The sequence below is a fragment of the Artemia sp. Qi Xiang Cuo genome, chromosome 15, assembly GCF_049724085.1.
Source record: "Artemia sp. Qi Xiang Cuo chromosome 15, ASM4972408v1, whole genome shotgun sequence".
NCBI classification, from domain to species: Eukaryota; Metazoa; Arthropoda; class Branchiopoda; order Anostraca; family Artemiidae; genus Artemia; species Artemia sp. Qi Xiang Cuo.
In genome coordinates, this window is record NC_142808.1 from 5105065 (window position 1) to 5121539 (window position 16475).

Sequence of the window (16475 nt, forward strand, 5' to 3'; positions counted from 1 at the left end):
TTTTGGGAATCTCTTTTAATAACCTTGTCGAAATTTTCAAGAGACAGCAACAGACCCTGTTGAAATATAGATGACTCTGTTGAAACTTCAGTGAACTTGTAAAACAGATGAGAAACAAATGGTGTCAAAATTCAAGGGTCCTCTGACGAAAACATAGTTGTCGAATTTACGGGTACTTTCTCAACAACTAGAGGTTTTGATGATTATTATTTGTAATAATATTTAACATGAAAAAAAAAATTGTTGTTTTTTTTATTGTAGTTTTACTGATTTTATGCTAGATGTAGATTTTTCCATCATCTGAGGAACTGCCGAGTGGCCTCATGCTATGTTCATACTTTTAAGCTTTTGACTTGGTTGGTCACAACACCCTAATTGATTTATCACTGGATAAATTTGAAGTACACTTTCTCTTAGTAAATTTTATACACATTTTCTTTCAAATAGATCCCAAGCTGCAAAATACAAAATATTCTCTCTGAACCCCTCCCTAATTAGCGTTGGATTCCTATCCCACCCAAAATGCTAATGAAACATGTTATACTCCTTGGTGTCACAAATTTCTAATAATCGTAAGCAGGACATGCATATTTCAAGAAATCTGAACTTTCCAGACAAAGGATAGTCAAAGCTAAACCTTTTTAAAGTGGATTAAACTGGTAGATTAACTTTGAAATAGCCAAATGTTGACAACACTTTAACTGTGAACAACAAAGAAATCGCTGCTGAACCATTGAAGCTGAGACAAAGTGGGCCATTCCAGGTAACGTTTATAAAGAGACTTATGTCACACATTATATTATAGAGACCTATGTCACACGATTACACTCCATATGATTATCCAATTTCGTCCCTATACTTGAGGCAATTTTAGTTCTTTGCTTCCATTATCTGAATAATATTTTACACATTTACACATTTAAAAAAGTTGAAAAGAAATGATGAAATAAAGTAAAAAGAATAGGCATGTTGAATCGACCAGGATCCGCCCACAAGTATTCCCCAAGTATTTCGACACATGTCGAATAGGGTTCCGACTTGCGCCAAAAACAGGTAACTTTTTTGTTCTGTCAAATTTGTAGGTGAAAATACTCCAGTTTAAGAAAATCGGAGTTTTTTACCCTTTTCTGATAAAACTTCAAACTTCTAACCCGACAGTTAGATTCGTAGCTATTTTTTCTACATACTGAAACTGTTTTTAAACCAAGTCTTTAAATTAAGGCTTCTGGAGTAGAAAAAGCTTTTTTACAAAACTGTCAAATCATTGGTACCTTCACCCTAGGAAACTCAAAATCTATCTTGAGTAGTGCCAAAACTCACAAAAAAACGTGGCTTATTTTTAAGGAAATAGAAAACTCGCAATCTGCCTTGAGTAGGGTTCTAGGCGTTTACCCTAGCGTTTAAATTTAAACTTTAACGCAACTAGTAAACTGTACGCATTCCTAGCTTTTCTGGCAAAAAATCTTTCAAAAGTTGACGCGTGGCGCGAAGATTTGACCCAATCGGTACAAAAAGATACGTCAGTGTATCTTGTGCTTTAATAACATGTTCACCTAACTAAACATTTGTCGGGCAATCTGAACGGTGATTGAACACCAGAAACTCAGTCTTACTCTCATTATATCGAAGACCAATACGTTTATACTCCCTATCGAGAATTCCAAAATTGTCCTCAATTCCAAAGGCTGTCCTACTAATATCAAGGATGTCATCAGCATAGTTAGCTAGCAAAACATCAATACCATTAAATATACATGTGGTTAGAACGTTCTGTTGTGGCACAATGACAATATTATTAAACAGGTGTGGGGAGAAGTAACAGCGCCCTGTCTATTACCCTTTTTTACTGGAATTGCAGGAGTGAGTTCCATCATACCAGGTGAGATGGTAACCTTAACTCTGGCATTTAGCTTTTTATACATATCACATATCAATTTGATGACAGAATATTAACTCCACGCTTATAAGCAGTCAATAAGATATGTGGATGTATACCCGTGTTAAAAGCTCTAGATACGTCTAACCCGGCACAATATAATGCCTCATTATTTTCATGAGTATGTGGAAGTAAATTAGCAATCAAATGGTGAGCCTACTCCTTTAGGCAATCACGGCCTACTCCTTTCTTGAAGCCGAGTTGGTTATCCGGTGTATAACACTTATCAGATATCTCGTCAATAATTAGTAACTCAAAAACTTTGCACAAAACCGGTGGCACCATAATTGGCCTAAAAGAAGAACATTGGTCCGTGGGCTTTCCCCTTTTTAATGCCGGGGTTATTGCTCCAGTACTGAACAAATACCACAACAGAATATCATCTGAAAGAGTACGGTCAGATACTCAATCAGGAGAGGGAACCCACATCTTAGATGCTTTGCACAGAGGCCATCAACACCACGAAAAGTTTTCTTCTGTAGCTTAGAAATGCGCTCAGTAACCGTACATCGAGTAGCAATAAAACTGATCTCATCAGTTGATTAGCCTAAGCAACCATCAAGCTCCCTTTCATATTGGTTTGACAATGATGGATCAGGCTTGGAAAATTCACTTTTAAAGTAACCATACCACTGGTCATTGGTAATTTTGAAAGCATTATAGGCTTTTGAATTATCTCTTTTGAGCAGTTTCCATACGAAATTACTTTACTTGATAGTTCAGCTACTGATTTAGCCTGGTGTTGCCTAAACACTTTCGCAAAATATCGCTTTGTTTTCAGACGAATTTCATTTACCAAACCTTGCCGTGGGATACCACACTCCTTCCAGACATGAAACCAGAATTTCGATTTAGCACAATAATCAACGAGATCAAGACTGCCTGACCAACCATGCTTCTCAGTTCCAAGACGTACTCTTCGTATGGGTACACTAGCACGCTCGGCAGTGCGTAGAGCGTGAACGATCTCTGCACAGTAAATATTCAGCAATATTTGCTTCTCTGCAAAGGTTAATAGTTTTTTTTTGGAAAGTAGATGAAACGGCACTTTGATCTTTTTCAAAATAGAATTAATAACAGCCCGGAACATAAACATATCTACACGAGCCCAGTCAGTGGTTTCATGCCATTTACTATCATTGTCTGGACTTGAACCACTTGGTGCAATAAGTTGAACAGGGAATATATTACAAATAGGCAGATGGTCTCAGATTTGGAAAGTGGAGATAAGTGAGGATCCTGAGTCGGGTTTTACATTTGGGGAACACATAAAAAAGTCCAGAGAAGGGGTACTGCCAGAGTTATGGATATATGTGAAACATTGGGTATTCTCGACCGCCAAAAGCTGAGGGCACATGCTATTTAAAATATTTTCACGACTGCTACTGTCGTCAAATAGGTTACAGTTTATAGCATCAGTAATGATTACTGTTAGATTTTGCACTCCACAATCAGACACGAGGGAACTGACTAGGCGGCAAGCTTGATCAAATTGTCTTTCTGATTTAGCATTACGGTAATCGGTGGGTAAACACACTGAGACCACCACGTAATTCTGAATTTTGACTGCCGTAAAATAGTCACTGTCTCAAAAGTATTCAGGCATGAGGACATTTCTAGCAAGAATAGCAGTACCTCCACTCGGCCGACCAGCCCCTGAGTGTCTAGCTGCACGACTTATTACGACAGTAGAAGCAGTCTTGCTCAACAAACATGGACTGTCAGCAGTGAGAAGGTGCTCTTGTAGGCAGAGAACGTCATTTGTGTCACATAGAGTTTGGATTATGGGTAAATTCACTGAGATGCCTCCATTAATATTCCATGATGTAACTCGTAGATCAGTGTTCATTTTATGGGATTCAAAAGTTTCTGTGTGACAGGACATTTGTAGCTGTAACAAGGATGGTCAGCTTGGCTGCACAGTGTACACTTCATTTTATTTTGACAGGGGGTTTCCAGCTAGTTCGAATGTCCTGTCAGCACACAGCGCGAACAGGGAGTAAGAGCTTTACAGTGCTGGGCAATATGTCCGTAAGCTTGGAAGTTGTAGCAGCGAGGAGGAAGAGGGAGAAACTTATAAATACGGATACGCTCGTACTCGATTATCACTAACGAGGAAATGGCTGCTAATAAGTCTTCTTGGCGAGAGAACCGAAGCTTATAGGACCAAGTTTTGCCGATACCGGAGACTTCGGTACAGTTAGTTATCAAGTTCTGCAACTGACCGTCAGTAACACTGTCAGGAACGTAACGGGCAATTCCATAATACACTGGAACTTTTAGCTGTAGGCTTAGCGATTGGTCCATAGATTTAAAAGCATCAGCTACAGCAGTAGCTTCATTTTATCACTTACGACGAGGTACCAAGTATCCTTTCCCGGTCTAAGCTCAGTTATTGCTGACTTCGGGTCACCACACAAGTTATCAATAAAAGTTTTGCGGTCCTTGGTGTCATTCAGCGTTTTAGGTGGATTCTTTAATATAACGGCAAAAGAGGGTTTGGATGATTATGTGGGGGCTTGAGACAAAGAAGGCAGTGGGTTGCGCTTCGACAGGACGTAATTATCGAATTTGACACATAGTTTGTTAACTTTACGAGTAAGTGTAGCACTTGATTCCCCTAAGATAACTGGTACTTCGTCAGGCTCATACAGTACAAAACAGGGTAGTGGTATTTGCTTTTCATCACACTTTTCAAAAATTTTAAGCATGTCCAGACAATTAGCTGCAGTTTTCTGTTGGTCACTTGGGCAATCCGTGCAGTTTGCAAAATTCCATAATGTTTTCTTTGCTTCCATTAACGAATCAGTGCTAAAAAAGTTCGCACAAGTTTTAGCAATATAGGCGTGAACATTCCCCACAGCCTGGGCATGGTATAAAAAGTTCAAGACTGGAGACCATACAAGCTGCTGGCTCCACATTGTATGTAGCAAACAAACATACACCAGGTATCTCACTTAGTCAGAAAGAAGGTTGAATAGCCGCACAGAGATCACCAGGAGCAAGGGAAGCGTCAAGACCTGCTCACCTGTCCCCTGCAATTTAATGCTAATTAAAACCAGCAGGTACCAATACGGCATTTCCAGCAGGTTCTCTCCCCTCTTCTGCTTAGTCCCAAGTGATCCACGCGGTACTGTTGAGGGACCTTAAGAAAAGGTTGAAATTTGCTCCAAATTGACTGAATTCTAGTAATATAGCTACTTTTTTTTAAAAGATTCGGCGGAAAAAATCTTGTATTGGCAACCTCCAATCGGCAACAACGAGCTAAAATCACTGTTCCCAGGGGAAATCACAGCGGTCAAATAAACCAAACAAAAGATAAGCCGATTATAAATAAAAATCTTCAAATAAGTGTCCACTGGGAAATCACTCACAATGTAAAACAGGGTTTTATCCAAGAAAAGAGTTCTTTATACCACACACTCTAGATCAAGACTGATCTAGATCTACTTTGGTAGCGTGCCTTAGACTGATCTGCCCCACTCAATCAAGTTTATGCTGTGTAAAATTCAAGAACACTCCCGTTTTGCGTTAGTTTCTTAGTTACTTTAGAAATAAATTTGGGCTATAAATTTGCACAATAGGGGAGGGGACAAATTATAGCAGGTCTGTAGGCAAAATATGCTTTGTACAATTATTCTGCATATTAGATAGATAGATAAGTGCATTTTAAAGTAAAATATACATCCATGAACACAGTGTCCTGAGTATTGCCAAAAATCACAAAAAAGTAGCTTATTTTAAAGATAATAGGAAACTCACAATCTGTGTTGACTAGTGCCAAAACTCATAAAAAACATGGCTTATTTCAAAGACAATAGAAAACACACAATGTGTCTTGAGTAGTGCAAAAACTCACTAAAAACGTAGTTCATTTCAAAGATAATAGAAAACTCACAATCTATCCTGAGTAGTGCCAAAGATCACAAAAAAAACTGACAAAAAACATAGATTATTTCAGAGATAATAGAAAACTCACAATCTATCTTGAGTAGTTCCAAAACTCATAAAAAACGTAGCTTATTTCAAATATAATAGAAAACTCACAATCAGTCTTCAGTAGTGCCAGAACTCACAAAAAACGTAGCTTATCTCAAAGATAATAGAAAACTCAAAGTATTTCTTGAATAGTGCCAAAACTCACAAAAACGCAGCTTCTTTCAAAGATAATAGAAAACTCAAAGTCTGTCTTGAGTAGTGCCCCTAAATGCATTATTTACAGCTATAAATCATGGGAGATAATTTGTGATGAGATGAAAATGCACACAAAAGAATTGATATTTTAGGGAATCTTCAAAAAAAATGGTCTTTTGATTAGAGATAATCTTAAGAGTAAAAATTTATAAGAATCCTACAGCTATTCTCGAGCTCTGGACTGTTTTCTTATATTATATTAACCTGTCAAAAAAAATTCGTAATTTATTTTTTAGAATAAATTTTTAGCGTAGAAATTTTAGGCTTTGACCTAAACATTTTGAAGGACCCTCCTATTTTTCCCTGGTGAAATTACTCAAGCAGATCTTTTAGTATTAGAGAGAGACTTTTTGAAATATAATAAGCCTTATAATATGTACTTGTTAATTGTGATTGATACATAAAGTTGTTTTTAGGTTTGTTCTATTCAAGAAAAAGACACAACATGAAGGGGCCAAATATCTTGATTGTCTATTTTCTATTTCCATTTCAATAAATTATAAATCGATTGTGGGAAAGAATTTTGCCACCAGCCCTAAAGAAGGTACTGGAAAATTATAGGCTAATGTAGTTCTAAATCACTTGTTTTCTCCCATAGAGTGCAGTACTGCAGAAAAAGTTATACATACATTGAGACTAAAAATTAATCATTCTTAAACACAATTTACCCCTTTTTCATTTATCCCTAAACTTGACTTGGTAGTTAACAAATATAATGATTCATATGACCACAGTCTGGGTAATCTAGCCCTAACCAATGTTTGTATACACAAAACTCTTGAGTTACTACATTACACAGTTTTAGTGATAGTTGTAACAGTAGTAGTAGTAGCTGTTGTGAATGTAGTAGTATTAGTAGTAGTTGTAGCAGCAATAGAAGTAGGGGTAGTGCCTTTTTGGTCAATTGATCATCTCCCTTATCATTTCCTAAAAGTTCCCAATTAACATACTTAGTCGTAGATTCAAGGAAGAAAAGTTTGAACGAAGCTTACATTTCAAGACTTAAAATCACATTATTAATGATAAAAGTCGAAAAAGAGCTTTAATAATCAGAGATAAACTTTTCCTGAAAAAGCTGATATAAAAAAAGGTTTGTATAAGTGACTTTTGTTTTATTCAACAAACAGAGAAAAATAACTTCAATCATGACTTTCGCCTGTCCAGGGAAAGACTACTAAAAAACTTTTCGAAATTATCAAAAAATAATATTTTCGTCAGTTCTTGGACCAGGTGTGGTTAATTTTTCATCAAGAACTTTAACGATATAAGAACAATCAGTGCTTGAAAAGGGTCCGAAATTTTGTTTTAAACCGGATAAAGTCCCCGTGGAAGACATTATCTCTTCAATAGAAACATCTTTGCATGAAAACGCAAATCTAATAAAAGATGTTAGGTTTGTAAGAGCTTCTCCCGTGAAAACCCTATCTAATTTTGTTTTGAAACCGGAATTTTCTAGTATCACCATCAAAGACATAAGATTTCTTATAAACTTGAAAAGGGATGGTTCAATTACAATTACAGAAGCAGATAAGAGAAACACTTTAGTTGTGATCAATACTGAGGACTACGAATCAAAATTACAGAAGTTTACTAAATGATGAAAAAACATACAAGAAGCTATCGTATATTCCAACAGACTCTTTTACAAATAAGCTTAAAAACGAATTGAAGTGCTTAAAGGATGAAGGAAAAAGTACACCTCAACTCTATTACAAATGCCTGCCACGCAGTTCCTTGTGCCCTAATTATATGGACTTCCCAAAATTCATAAGCCTAACCTACCATTACGACCAATTGTGCCAAGTACAAGGTCATCAACAAGTGTTTTGAGCAAATGGTTAGTGTCAATCTGTAAACCACTTTCGTCTACACAAATTTCGTATATTAAGAATTCTTCAAATTTGGTTGAAAAACCGAAAAAAGTAGAAATTTCTTCGAATTCTTTGCTTTCAAGCTTCGACATTGTATCAATGTACACAAATATTGATGTAGAAGCAGCCGGAACTCTTCTAAAAGGAACCCTGTTAATAAATTTGTATTTGATTAGTGGCAAAACAGATTTGGAAGTTTCTGTAATTATGTACTTAGTAAGGTTGTGCAATAAGTTCTCTCATTTTTTTCAATTTAGAGGGGAGTATTTCGAACAAATAAATGGTTTACCTATGGGGGCCCCTATATCCCCTTTGTTAGCTAATATTTTTGTGGAGAATTTTGAAACAATTGCGTTAGATTCATATTTTTTAAAACATATTTTCTGGGGCCGGTATATGGATGTTATTATTTCAGTATGGGATTATGGGGAGGAGGAATAAAAAGAATTTTTGGAACATCTTAATTGTTTTTGGGGGGGGGGATTTAAAGTTTACTGTTGAATTGGAAAAAAATGGGAAACTTTCTGTCCTTGATGTTCTTCTTTTGAAAAAACAAAATAGTCTGGATTTTAAAATTTACAGACAACCAACAAATAGCAATATATTCTTGTCCTATAGTTCCAGTCACGCTCGCCAAGTAAAAATTGGTTTGATCATTTCTTTAACTGATCGGATCTTTAGTATTTGCTCTCCAAAATTTGTTGAGGAGGAGTTGTCTTTTCTAAGGAAAATACTAATAAGCAACATGTATCCAGAATGGTTAATTAACCAGACTTTTTCAAAAAGAAGAAAAAGGTTTCTAGAGATTTCTAAGGAAGTCTTGGAGACAACATAGGAGAATGAGGTTTTTTGTTCCTTACCATATGTGCCCGGGCTAAGTGAAAAACTTAAAAGAATTTTACAAAGCAATGGTCTAAGGGTAGCATTAAAGAGTAATAATACTTTGGGTAGTTTTCTAAATTCTGGGAAGGAGCTAACTTCATTGGGCATCAAAGTGGGGTTTATCAGATCTCATCTACTTGCGGAAGCTCATATGTAGGACGTACTAACCAGAGTTTGGAAATGAGATTATTAAAACACAAAGATTCTATTTCTTCGGCTTTAAAGCAAAATTATAAGTCTGAAGATTTTACTTCAGCCCTTTCAGAACATATTTTTAATTTTCCAGACCATTTTATTTTGTTCGAGAATGTCTCTTTGATTTCTAGGGATTGGGGTTAAAAGCAAAATTTTTGTGAAATTTTTGAAATAAAGGAAATCTTTTTCAAGAATATTGCTTTGAATCGGGATACAGCTGAATATGGGTTGAACTCTATCTATGATAATTTATTAAAATCTGACAGAGTAAAGTTCAATTCACCCAATGTAGTTGACCTTTGTCCAAACGTTATATCATTGAACGCTAATGAACCGAATCCAACTAGGTCAAAGAGGCTAGCATCCGCCTTTGCTTTGATAAGAATTAGAGATTTAAACAATATGTAATGTTATTTGATTTAGAATATAAACTTTTGTTTTAAATTGTTTTAGTTTAGTTTTACTACTGATGACGGTTACTGTATATGTGACCGAAATATCTGGTATTTTTGTGAATTTCTATCACTGTTATCATCATCACTGTCTATTAAAAGGATTTTATCCCTATTTGAACTTTTATTTATCGACATACTTAGTCATTCCTGTGTTATGCCTTTTTACACCTCTTATACACATAAAATGTTTTGATTTAGTGTAACACTTCTCTAAACATTCCCTGAAAGATTCACCTGAATACATTTTGTATTTTGGGAAACTAAAGGTCAAAGATGCATACCTTTCTAAATAACAGATACTATGTGTAAACAATGAACAAATTGCCTAACTTACAGCTTGTCGTAAATAATTTCTAAGACCACACTGGCTAATCATGATAAAACGAAACAATAGTAAAAAAAGAGAAAACGAGGATTATGCAAGCCAGTGAAACATATGGCCACAATTTTTCATTTAGCCACAATTTTTCGTCCTCTTATGTCAACGCAAGCTTCTTACATTAAAAATTCAGTACACCTTGTGGAAAAATTAAAAAACCTTGATATAAAAAAAGACACAGTTTTGGCCAGTTTTGATGCCATTTCGCTGTATACATCATGTGATATAAAAAAATGTGAATTTGCTCTTCAAAAGAAACTACAAGATAATATTGACCCGATTGATTACAAAACATTAGATATTGAAACTATTATGCAACTTGTTCGTCTTTGCAATAGATGTTCCTTATCTTTTCGGCACAACAATCAATTTTTCACCCAAACATTTTTTGAAACCTCCGCTTTGAATACTTTTCCTCTGAAACACCGGTTCTGGGGCCGGTTTGTCAATGATGTGATCTCTGTCTGGAATCACGAAGAGATATAACTTAACGCTTTTCTATTTCATCATAATAGTTTCGATTCCAACCTTCAGTTCACCTTGGAACTGGAAGATAATCATAAACTGTCTTTTTTAGACGTCTTAATCTTCAAAAAATCTCTCAGCCTTGAATATTCAATTTATAGAAAACCTAAACATAATGATAGGTATTTGCATTTCTCTTCCAACCACCCTCCTTGTGTAAAAAAAGGAGTAGTTATATCTTTAGTTCATCGCATCATAAGAATTTGTTCAAAGGCTCATATAATCCCAGAATTAAATTATCTGAAGGACATTTTGTTTTGCAATGGATATCCCATCAAGTTACTGGAATCCATCATAGAAAAAAGACAAAAAAAGGCAGAAAAAGATTCATCATCTCCACAACCCTCGACGGATATCATCTCTTTAATGTGTGATAAGAAAGTCTTTATTGTTTTACCCGTTTTTCCCGAATTAAGTGACAAACTTACAAGAATTTTTAAAAAACATAACTTAAAAGCCACCTTCAAAATTGATCATCAAGTAAATGATTATTTTAACATAGCGGTAAAGATTTTTTAACATAGCGGTAATATTTAACAGCGGTAAAGATAAAACAAGCCTTATTTTGGGCAGTGGTGTTTATAAGGTTCCATGTTCTTGCAGATGTTTTTATGTTGGAAGAACCCACCAGCAATTGGGGGAGAGATTGTTTGAACGCAGGTCCTCAATCGACAAAGCTATGGAGCTACGCCAAAGGCCTGAGACTTTTGATTCCGCCTTGGCTCAGCATATCTATAACAACCCACACCATTTCGTTTTATTCGATAACACCTCCATTATTGCCCCTGTTAAAGGTCTCATACAAGTTTTCAGGGAGGCAGTTGAGATAAAAAAGTACATTCACCAAAAGGTTGCTCTCAATAGAGACAGGGGAGAAACCTATTCAAGCTCCATTTATAATGAGCTAATTAATTCTGATTTATTCTACTTAAGCATTAAAAAAAAATCACATTTAACAACTTAACCAAATTTGTAACGAGGCTTTTCCATGAAGACATATAGCCCTTAAACATGCTCTGTATAAATTAGAAAACTGAATACCCGTTAGGTACTGTATTTTTTACTCAGTTACCCTTTTACTGTTATATGGAGAGGGTCTTCAAATTTTAGTTGCACTTCGTTTTAAGGTTTGAAAATTTTTTTTATAGTATCCATGGATTTTTATTACTAATTTTTATGTTATTATCTTGCACTGGGACCGGTCAAGTGGAAGTCTTGACCGAAGTATTTGCATTTTAGTCCATATGTTTCACTGGCTTGTATAATCCTCGTTTTTCTCTTTTTTTACTATTGTTTCGTTTTATCTAACTTAAAACCCTTGCCCTGGGGGCTGTGAGAGGGAAGGGGAAATCCCAAAAGACATTCCCTAAAAGTTTCACCCTTAACACCCTTAGTGTCATTAGTTACAGTAACTGTAAAATTAGTATTAAAAGTATACACTTAGTGTTCTCTGGCTGGTTCAAAATCTACCACAACTTACCCTAAAAGGTTAATTTTGATTGGATGTTTGTATTGGGAAAAGATGGGCATGGGAGGAGGGCTAGTTGCCCTTTAATCAATTTTGACTCTTAAAAACGGCACTGGAATTTCCAATTTCAAATCAAATAATCTCTATCTGAAGTTTTATGACAACCTATTCCATAAAAAAACCTTAAATTCCCCCACAGCAAACCTTACAACCCTTGCCCCAAGGCTCTGATGGGTTATGTCAACCCTGGAGGCATTGTTATATGTTCTTTGGACTATTTTGAGCAAAATGGCTATCTTACAATTTCAATCAGATGCGTTTGAAGAAAAGAGGGGTAGTTGGCGGAGTGACTGGTTGTCTTCCATTGCTTTTGACTCTTAAAAGGCAACTAGATCTTCCAATTTCCAATCAAATGAGCCTCCTCCAGAGGTTATGCCACCACCCATTCCATAAGACCTTATATGCCCCTGGGGCATAACTTAAAACCCTTGCCCCCAGGTTCGTGGGGTTTGTTTCAACCCCAAAAGCCTTTTTATATGATCTATGGACTATTTTGAATAAACTGGCTTTCTCAAAATTTCTATTGAATGCATTGGGGGGGGGGACTTGGTGGGGGGGCTATTTGCCCTCTGATCACTTTTGACCCTTAACAGGGCACTCGAACTGCTGATTTAAAATTAAATGAACCCTCTCTGAAGTTTATAAAACAACTCCTTCCATAAAAACCTCTTTTGTTAATAATGGGCAACATGTACAACTTATAACCCTTGCCCTGCAGGCTTCATGGAGGGGGGAGTCATCCTCAAAGACATAATTCTGGACCTTTCAACTATGCTGAACAAAATGCTTATAAAAAAAAATTGATTGGATGTGTTTGAGAAAATAATGGGTATAAGGAAGGGGGCTGGTTGCCCTCTATTCACTTTCAACTATTCAAAAGGGCATTAGAACTTTCAATTTCCAATTGAATCAGTCCCTTTCAAAGTTTCTATGACAACTACTATACAAAGTGCCCTGGTTAAAAACAAAAATAAATAAATAAATAATACATTGTGCCAACATTGTTCTTTACTTTGGCAGTGCTATTGCATGGTCTATGGTTAGCTTACTTGAGGGAGGCCAAGTTTTTTTTTTTTTTTTTTGTACACCTGACACTTGTTTCATCTAATTATATAATTTCAACACACATGACTCATTTACATAGGCCTCCTCAGGAGAATAGAGACAAAGAAATTTACTGATGCCCTTTTCCATGCTATTGCAATTTCCTTCCATAGAAGTTGCAGCATATAATAGTACTTATTATCGCCACTTCTACTGACATAAGACTAAATTAAACTGTGAAACAGAGGTTCTTGAACTGACCAAGGAAAAAGATATTTCAGCTTCCCAAGAATTCTAAGATTCCTTGATATCTTCTTTTTAAATTGATTAATAGGATGCCCAAATAGGAGATTATCATCAAGAAGAATATCTAGGAACAGAACATAGTGGTCACTAGGTCCATTGATAAAAAGCCGTTGAAACACAAATTTCCAAAAGAGGGGGGTCTGAGGGATGTGCAAGATAATCAAGAAGATACTTTTGCAATAATATGTTGGTGGAGTTTAGGTGCAATAAATAAAAAATCTTGTGGCATCTAACTTAGTGTAGTTGAAATTAAGACATACCATTATACTACCAAAACAAAATATAATGGACTCCAAAGGAGGAGCCTGATCCAAAAAAAGCTAAACTTTTTTTTGGCTGGGAAAGTGATGGTAACTCTTTTTAGAGATGGTCATTGAGTTATCTCAATTGATTGCACTATTGGCCATGATTAAGTTTACAGTTAAATCAATCTATATTCCAATGATATAAAATGATCTAATAACATCTAATAATATGATCTAATAATTTTTTGTAGGTATTGCAGTGAGGAGTGACACTGAAGTTTGTTAGAGAGTTCCTGCCATGGTGGTTAGGTGAATGAATCTCAGAAGCAATAGATTTTACCAGGATATAAGGTTTAGGAGAGTTTTGAAATGTTATCATAAATGATGTTATTTTGGCCACAAATTCCTTGGCTTTTGCAAATAATTAGAACAGGAAGTCTTCAAATTTAATTTTTTGAGATAGCAAGCTTCTAAAGAGCTACTCCCAAATGCAACTAATAAATGGATCACAGTTGATTCAAATTTATAATAGAAATTGTACTTTTGAATGGTAAACTACTCATTTATACCTTGAGAATATAGCAGCTAATGGTGACAGCCTTTGCTACATTATGTCACCAATGGCCAGAGTAAGTTTATTTTCCAGATAGAATTCATTTTATAAAAAAAAAAAAATTAGCCTCTACAAAAATTTTTGACTAAATATCACTGGATCTTTGTTAATTTCTGGCACATGATGCCAATGAAACTGGCATATTCTGATTTAGAGAAGTCTAGTAACTGAGAACTTCAATGATATTAAAACTTCTAACATCAGATAATAAATGAGGTAATTAGAAGGCATGGAATCAAATGTAAATACTCAGTCTGTCTTTATTTTTTATCAAGGGTCTCTTGCTCCATTTAAGAATTAGGTATTTTCAAAGACCACACTGCCTTTTCATGATGATAAACAACACTCCAAATAGGGATAAATCCTTTTGTCAGACATAAAAAAAAAAAATAAAAAGAAGTACTAGCTATTTTGATGACATATACAGTGACCATCATATGCAGATATACTGGTAAATCTGCTGATGATGGTCACTGAATATGTGATCAAAATATTTAGTATTTTCTTATTGTCTAATAAAAAGATTTATCCCTATTTGAACTGATATAGGTTTAAGAAAATAACTACAGATCTTTGAAGCATTATAAATTGGGATTGGGTAAAGGGATGAGGCTCAAAACACTATTCTTATGCCTTATTTGAGCATAAGATTTATTTTAGCTTTATAACTTAACTAAATCAACCAACTTTCCATGATAGCAAAAAGTCTTTAAACTTGTGTTTTACCAATTTTTCTGTGTTACAGTCAAATATTGAAGTGGTAAAACTCTACACAAGCTACTTGTTGCTATCTTGGAAAGTGGCTTTGTTAATAAAATTAAACTTTGTATAATGATTACAGAACCAAAAATATACTCTGGGAAGGCATTACCAAGCTACTATGTTAATCCTCTTCTAATTTCTAGTTATTACAAAATTTGCCTATTTGACAGGTCTGTACCTAGGCTATTTAAATTTTGACAAAACAAAATTATAGCCTACCTTAATTTTCAATTTCCTTTTCTCTGGTTTTAGTTTTGAAAACACAATTCCTGTTTGGATTAGAATTGTCAGCCATATCAATGTTTTTTGGTAAATTTTTACCAAATCATATTATTGACTTACAAATAAATTGAATATGCCACTCAATGCCTTTTTTATATGCTCTTTCCAAATATAATAATCATTTTGTTGGAAATGAATTTTACCCCCACCCTTATATATACCAATTCAGGGTATATATTTGCACAGTAGGGGGGGGCAAATTTTATTTCTGATGTAAATGGGAGGTTATTTTAAACTTTACCTCCATCCCCCTAATGTGCAAATATATACCCTAAATTGGTATATAGGGGTGGGGGTAAAATTTATTTCCAACAAAAATGACTATTATATTTGAAAAGAGCACAAAAAAAGCATCAAGTGGTAAATTCACTTTATTTGTAAGTCAATAATATGATTTAATAAAAATTTACCTGTTTTTTTTTTTCTACATTTAGGAAATGTATTTGCAGATCTTTGAAACCTCATAAATTGGGATTGAGCAAAGTTGTGAAGCTGAAAATACTATCTTGTACTTTGTTTAAGCAGGAGATCTATTTTGAAAGGTTTCAATTTTACAGAAGCAAGAATTTTAAAATCATAAAAGGTCAGTACCCTCTAGAGGGAGAAGGAGTCAAAGTATGTATTTCAAATACTTTAGTCTGTAGATCCATCCCTGAAAGTTTAATTTTCCTAACCTAGCCACTTTCCAAGATAAGAAAAGTAACTTGTCTGGAATTTTACCATGAAAGCTTAATTGGCTGTTAAAACATCTTGCTATAGTAAAAATTAACATAGGCTACAGGGCTTCCATACTACGTGGATGATCTTAACACATGGTAAGAACAAATATTTGACAGTCTACTAAGACGCTTTGGTCTGGTTTAGATAAACTTTACTAACAAAAGGCATTACAGAAATTTAAGTGGACTGCAGTTCCTTAATTTTCAACATCTTAAATATTAAGAGCCATGTCTTTTTATTTTGAAATTTTTGCTAAATTGTGGTCCTGTCGTAGGCGAGTCGACCCTATTCTTATCCCTCGACCGGTCGCATTAGCTCTACCGAGAAAGAAAAGGGTTTTACGCACAGTAAGAGGTATGATAATACTTCTTGTCTGTGGTTTTACGTCTTATTTAGTTCAAAACACCAACCCTTAAACTGACCAAAATCATAAGAAAAATTTTACACTCTTATTATTACCAATAAAATTTGTCTAATTCAATGCTTCTCAAGAAGAAAAATAAACTCTAATGTGATCCTAGGGTAAAATAATCTCCAA

The 16475-nt window shown here is 35.0% G+C and overlaps 1 protein-coding gene across 4 annotated transcripts in view; it reads right to left on the bottom strand.

Moving 5' to 3' along the window:
• Nucleotides 1–16187, bottom strand: part of LOC148943256 (cysteine protease ATG4D-like) — a 73276-nt gene extending 57089 nt beyond the window's left edge. Inside the window, exon 1 of one of the 4 annotated variants that reach the window (XM_089101925.1) lies at nucleotides 16097–16148. The gene's annotated coding sequence lies outside the window, so the exon portion shown is untranslated. Of the gene's footprint in view, nucleotides 1–1613; nucleotides 1633–15154; nucleotides 15182–16096 lie in introns of those variants that run through there. The other 3 variants (XM_089101926.1, XM_089101928.1, XM_089101924.1) reach the window with 3 other exon arrangements.
• Nucleotides 16188–16475: the final 288 nt, after the last annotated feature.